At 43.2% G+C, this 7,200-nt stretch overlaps 1 protein-coding gene across 1 annotated transcript in view; it reads left to right on the top strand.

Moving 5' to 3' along the window:
- The first annotated feature begins 2,752 nt into the window (after window positions 1-2,752).
- The window catches only part of LOC126915060 (A disintegrin and metalloproteinase with thrombospondin motifs 10-like), a 91,424-nt gene continuing 86,976 nt past the window's right edge, over window positions 2,753-7,200 (top strand). The window contains exons 1-2 of the mRNA XM_050719391.1: window positions 2,753-4,300; window positions 4,678-4,822. The gene's annotated coding sequence lies outside the window, so the exon portion shown is untranslated. The remainder of the gene's footprint in view (window positions 4,301-4,677; window positions 4,823-7,200) is intronic.

The following is a 7,200-nucleotide window of genomic DNA, read 5'->3' as shown; positions in this document are numbered from 1 at the left end:
CTTCTTGGCCGCGATCCGAATACATTTTTCGACGGTTTCGACGCAAGAGAACGTGCCGGTGAATCGTTCGCTTCGATAACGGCTCGAGTACGCCAAACGTATGTTTTCGCTCCTCCGATCGATCGATACGTTATTAAACTCTTGACCGAGTGGAAAATAGGGATTCCAGGCATATGTACTTATGTTCGTAACTTTCAAATGCTCGCGAATGCGAGAAAGTTTCGTCGGTTAATATACCGATGATAAATTACGTATTCCATATATACACGCTCAAACGTTAGTATAGTACGCGCTAATTTAGGACTCGTGCTTTTTCGTAAATTCGTAATTTTACTCGACGAATCGTTCTTTGCCTTTGCGAGGGACAACAACTTTTTCTATTACCATGATAAAGAAAAGATAGGGTAGCGTTTGAATAAAAAGACCGTCGTTGCTATTTGAAGCTGTTGAGATAACAAGTCGTTCAAAGGTGTCACCAATCTCGTCGAATTCGACGTTTGACAACTCGAAACTAATGCGATACCCTAATGTTGATACGTCGTACGTATAGAATGAAAGTAGGTACGTAGTCGACATAAAGAAGGTAGATCGCATGTATATCTCGCTAATTGATTTTGAGTGGTTGCACGCGGCGAGAAACGCGCTACGCGATTATTTAGATATGACGCAGCAAAGCGGTTTTTCCTCCTTTCTCGGTTTCTTAACAAAGAGAAAAACGGATCGAAGATATCGAAGCGCGGTTGATGAAATTTTCTCGGCGATCGGCGGCCAGGAAATTGAACCCCGAAGGGCGCTTTTCGCGATAAAGCGGATTCATTAGCGAACACGTTCTCTCGCGTACAAGATTTTTCGTTGCTCCGCCGCCTACTTGAGAAGTAGGTCGCCGGCCTTTCGCAAAACACGTCGGCATGTAGGTATCGAACGAACACGGAACAACCGACGCGTAAATTGTAGTCGTGAAGCGTGGCATGCGCAAACAGAGTTATACCCTTAGAAGAAATATCTTCAAGAAGCTGCATTTCTATGCGCTCTGCCGCGGTCGATTCAACGAGGAAACTCGATCTGCTTGGGCAAATTACCGAATATCGGAAATGTTGAAGCCGACCGTTGCGGAATTGCGAAACGGTGGAAAATTTGTAGGCCACGCTCTAATTTGCTTCGTTGCGAGAATCAAGCATTTACCTTCTACGTAGATATCATTCGACAAAGTTGGATAAACGAAAAATTTATCTGGTTGCTGGCGCGTTATAGAAACGCTGGTAGTCGCGAATCTTGTTTAATCATCGACTTGGCTCGATCAACGTTCAAATATCAAAGTTGAAGCTAATTATCTAACGTAATTCGACAGCGGTATAATGTAAGCGTTTTATGTAAACGTGGATGTTAACGTTGTTAATTATGCATTCACTTTACCGACGCTACTACCTTCGTATTAATTTGATACGATTATTAGCGCTGAACCTCGAGCAATGATATATGATTATGATAACGCTGATTATGGTAATGAAGGAATTCAGAAGGTCCTAGAATCAAGGCAGACACGTATTCCGAAGGGAAGCGAAGGGAAACGTCGAGGTTCCTCGATTCCGCCGCCTCCGGCAAGGAGTTTCACTCGAAAATTGGTATTCTCCGTGGAATAATTGATTGAATTCGAGTCGGATGGAAGATGTTCCCGACGAGATGAGACGCGATCGAAGGAAGGCGACAGCCTGATAACGACGATTCATTTTTCAAGGGCGTAGCACGCGCGCCGGATACGAGATCGTGGTCCCGAGGAAAGTCAGGTCGGATGGAAAGTTCGTGTCGCATCGAATACCTCATCACTTCAAGCGTTCCTTCTACATGGATCGAACAGCCGCGGATAGGATTCCCGACGACGCTGTTCACTACCGTTTGCAAATCGACGACGAGGAACATCATCTCGAGCTTCGGCCGAATTCCCGTCTCGTTGCTCCAGGCGAGTTGAAAATCTCCTCGATACCCGGTGTCTATGCTAATTTCACCGAGCAACCTTGAAAAAGGAACGTGCTAACGTTTGCTTGTACGAGCTGCAGCTCGTCGGGAACGTTGCAAGTGCCGTTTCATCGCGATAAATTTGCCAGAGTGGAGTAGTTTTCCCGATGCAACGCAACGTTTCGATTTTAAATTATATAATACCGTGCTAGAGCTCCCTCTCTCTGTAAAGAGATAAATAATAGAGATAAATAATCGAACAATTTATTTCAATTTATTTATATCAGACAGAAGCTATAAAGTTAGACTTGCACAGTCCGAATACGATACGGAAACATTTTATTCAGGCGCTATCGTAGAAGAGCACAAGGTATCGAGAACCTCTAAAACTGGAAACAACGATGATTTCTTAAAGAATGTAAAATTGCGACGAATACGCGACAGCCAGTGCCATTATCAGGGTCGCGTTCTCGGTCAATCGGACAACAGCGCCTTGTCCACTTGTTACGGCCTCGTTAGTATCGCCTTTTATATTCCTTTGGCGATTAGTCGTTTGAAATCTTGAACGATATATCGGCTTTGGCCTATTTAAGATGTAAATTTTCCAGCGTAAGCTAGGGCGCGACGTTAATTCGCGGTCTGTTTGAAACAAACGGATAAAGTTTTTAAATTACGAGAGGCAGCCTTCCGGATAAAGCTTTCAAACGACTCGAACAAATATGGTGGGCCGAGAATCCCGGCGTAAGATAAATCTGACTAGAAGGAATCTCGGTGTTCTCATCTCCAGGCCGGATATATTAGAACGAAACGATCGTGGTACACGATTCAGCCGGTGGCAGGTCACGACTTTACCAAAGAAACGGAGCACCCGCATGTCGTCTACAAAAAGAGTCCGGACGAATTCGGAAGGAACGCCGAGATTCTCTGTAATGTCACCGACAATATGGCCAAAACCATTGCCAAGCGCGCTTTCAGTTCGCAGAAAAGCCACCCACCTAAGAAGCAGACTAAATCCTACACGATAGAACTGCTGCTGGTACTCGACAAGACCGTTCTCGATTATCGCCAGGATTTCGACGTCGAGAATTACGCGCTGACGCTGCTCAACATGGTACTAACTTTGCCCTACTTTGCTCCTAATTGCCTTCCATTAAGGGTTAAAAATAGACAAAAGGCCTTTGCACGTTCCAACGCATAACACGGATGTACCTGTGTTATTTTCTGATAATAACAGCATCGCTAAAAGTTATTAATTTTAAGCGTGTTTCAGGCCGCGGGATTGTTACACGACGATAGTCTAGGCATTCCAATGGAATTAACCGTTGTTAGAATCATAAGAATGCATGCCCAAGAAAACCAGGTAGTTTTCTTTACTTTACCATACGATTATACCTCTTAGCCGCGTTTCTTTAATATCACTTTAATATCACGCACGTTGAATCACGAATACAGATGACCGTAGCGATAACTAAAGATCCAAACAGTAGCCTAAAATACTTCCAGGAGTGGCAAGAAACGATCAACCCTGGTGACGATTCACACCCGAATCACCACGACTGCGCTATTCTCGTTACAAAGTACCTTGCGATCGAATTAACGTTGCGCGTATCCAACTTAATCTCGAACCAGCTTCAACGTTCATTCGTTTCACCAGGAGTAACGTCTGTGATTTGCCGAACTTGTGCGGTTTCACCGGTACCTCGACGATCGCTGGAACTTGTGACCCTTTGAAAGGCGCTGTCGTTATAAATGATATCGGCCTACACACAGGATACCACATCGCTCATCACATCGGACATACGTACGAGTTTCATTCTTCTTCTTCTTCTTCTTCTTTTTCTTCTTTTTATTTCTTACGCCAAAGAATACTACAGTTCGAAATGTGAAGGTTCGGAAGGCGTTCCAAAGAATGTAACACGATAACAAGATACCACTTCCATTAACTCGTAACTTCTAAATGATATTACGTACGGTTGACATTAAGATGGATAATACTATAGATGACCTTTAAATGACTTTCAAGTAACCTTCATCGAAACAACGTACTCGTGAAACTAATAAGCGTATAATACAATATGTTTAGAATTTTAACCTTTATCGACGAAGGACCTTCTCATAAAGCTAAAACGTTTTTATCGTTGGATTTGTCGTTTGTTCGTTTCGAGCTTGAGACGAACTTTTAACACAGATTAGGCATGTCGCACGACGTCCAAGAGGAAAATGGTTGCTCAGGCATTATTCGTCATGGAAAAGGATATGTGGAGACGACGGTCATGCATCCCGGCAATCTGTATGTCACGAAAAGATGGTCCGAGTGTTCGAGGAATTCGCTGAAATCGTATATCGAGTAAGAAACTGCATTGTACAGCACCGGAACTTTATCAGATCGATTCGAGATTGCTTTTGCTTTCATTCATTTTAAAGCAGCGAAGAACCTTGTTGACCGAAAAACGCTTTAAAATTCTACGATAAAATTGGATTTCTTCCAGAACTCTTAAACGGAAGAACGGTGTATTTCTATTCTTCTTGTTTGCTAAAATTCTTACGATTTTATCAAACTCCTCTATTTGCTTAATGCCGTTGCGGATGTCAAAAAAAAAAAAAAAAAAAAAAAAAGAGACGGGAAAGGCTATCGCTAATAAAAGCAAAATATTTTAACGCTTCTTTAGGTCGCTGATAGTCAGCAAACGCTAAAGAAAATTATCCGTGCGATTATTCTTGCAGGACAGGTTTGGGATTTTGTTTGGAAGACGAGCAGCAAAATCACGAGTTTCCCAGCACGGACCTTCTTCCAGGTGTAGTGTACGACGCGGATGACCAATGTCGGATACAGTACAGTTCTGATGCACGGCAATGCGACCTGGGCATGGTAAGAAAGCAAATTTAATTGCCTCTGTATTATTTTTTTAAAGCGTGCTTGTGTTTCTTCGTAGCCAGCTCCTATTCTCAACGGGATATTACGTTACGTGGCTCTTCCGCAACCGTATTTTCCACGTAATATTATGCGCCGGCGCGGCATGCAGCTCCATATCTTTTATATTTCCGTCATATTTCGTCGGGGCCAAGAAAGAATATGTAGCCTCGCTGGGTTCTGAAAACTGGATCCACCACGAAAATTGAAACGTTCGCGAGAATAACGTTTTCGTTGTTTCGATCAACGCGAATGTGATCGATCGTTTTATCTTCGCATCTTTAAAAAGGCGAAAATCAATATTTTCATAAGCTCGAACGTTCGCGCCGCAGCTCGATTGATTTAACGAGAGGGAGACCGTAAACCGAGCGGCTGTCGCGTCGAACCTCGGTCAAACAGCCTCGTTATTTCGTCATTTGAAATCGTTAATGATGGGCCAACACGAGGCCGTTGTAATTTTATAATTAAATACGAAAACATAGAGACGCGCGTAGCAGGGTGGCGCGAACGTTAATGAACTTAACGAAAATTCAGAGTGTGCACCGTTTATTTATCGAACGACATTGTTTTCCAGGAACTGTAATAAACGCGTTAATACGCGTTGTTGTTTGATATTTGCATACGCACCGGCGAAACAAAGATTCGGTTTCTTTTTTCTTTTTCTTCCTGTTACGGCAGAAAAGAAAGTTCACCCGTAACTGCGTGAACTGGTGCGGTTTCATTAATGTGTTCCACTTGTTCATTAAGTTATTCGTATTTGTAACAGTCGGGGTCGGTGTAAAGCGGCAGCTGCAAACACTTTCAGCTTTGTTCAACGACTTTGCCGCGTTAATTAAGCCGTCCGCGCATACGAAATTAGTTAAATTTGTCTAGCTGTTTGCCTTGACGAACAAAAAATTACTTCCACGAGCATATGTTGACGTTTTTATAGCACGTCACCGGTGAAATTGTCTGAAAACCGCGGGAAACTCGATTATTTTTCATCTATTGCAACGTATACGAATCGAATTCTTTTCGCACTTGTTTCTACGTATTCGCGTCACATGTCTGAGAAAAAAAAAAAAAATTACAACTTTCCTCGATGCTCCAGGCGTATCGTTTCAATTACGTATTAGCGCCGTTTAACCTGCTCTCTTTTCGCCATGCAACCTTCTAATCAAGGGGCCGGATGGAACAAACCTTTGCTTTTAAGTGGCTATACTTTAGACCAAGTTAATTTCTTTAATTTTCCTATCTCAGAGAATTTAATTAGAGTACCGAGTACAGATATATTAACGTGACTGAATTCAAAGGTGCCTCGACTACTAAGGGAATTTCATATAATTTATGTAATTCAATTTATCATTCTCTTTGCGTCGCTTAAACCTAATAAACTACAGAGAATAATTACGTTTACGTTGTCGGACAACATGGTTTCTCGATTATTTTAGACATCGTAAATTGCCTTTCGTAGCAAGCGGATCGGTTCGCGTACTCTTCTAAACTTTCGTTTTATTAACGGGATCGATTTCTATCGTCGAGTTCGTTTAACGGGAAAGGTTTGATTCAAACATTCGAGATTTCGACTCTTCGTTCGTCTCGACGCAAAACTGCCGAATTCTTTGCCTCAAAATTTGTCATGCGTGGAAAAAAGTAAAGAAACGGTTCTGATAAAGTTACATTTTAGTAACTGGTTGAGTTTCGAAGAAACGAGCTTTGGGTTGACTTTATCGCGAAAAGCTCCATCATTTATCCCGACAAAGTTCGGTACTTCAAAGTTTAAATTTGAACATTTGCCACTACTTCGATCGCACGATTTCGATTTAGGCCGGGAAATAAGAAGCGATATTTCTTACGTAGTGACAGCGCAACGTCGTACGTGTTCGAGGATTGGTCGCATTTCCTTGGCGATTCGAGGCGTCCACGGATCGCCAACGCGTCAGTCGTCGTCAGGAATCGCGATACCGATGCGATAAACGGCGATAAACGCAGACCGCCCGTGAACAGGCACCATCTGTCGTTCGCCACAGCAAGCTTCTACCTTACGCGCGGTCTACCTTATCCTTTTAGGAAAATACGTTCTGTCGTGCATCGTCGGTTTAGATAAGCGACATTCGAAATAGGCCTATCGTTTCGCGATATCACATTCGCCACGATTCATACCGCCGACGACGCATACGTCCAGCTCCGACCCCGCCAATACGATCGCGTTTCATTTTCAGAACTGCGAAACCCTGAGGTGTGCCATTCCGGGAAGGGGTTGCGTGTCCGCGAGGAAACCAGCGGCGGAGGGCACGCGTTGCGGACAGAACAGAGTAAATTATTGCCTGGAAATATGCAAAGACAAATTAACGAGT

The sequence above is a fragment of the Bombus affinis genome, chromosome 4, assembly GCF_024516045.1.
Source record: "Bombus affinis isolate iyBomAffi1 chromosome 4, iyBomAffi1.2, whole genome shotgun sequence".
In the NCBI taxonomy this organism is placed as follows: Eukaryota; Metazoa; Arthropoda; class Insecta; order Hymenoptera; family Apidae; genus Bombus; species Bombus affinis.
The sequence above is the reverse complement of the archived record's forward strand: the minus strand, read 5'-3'. Positions and strand labels throughout refer to the sequence as shown.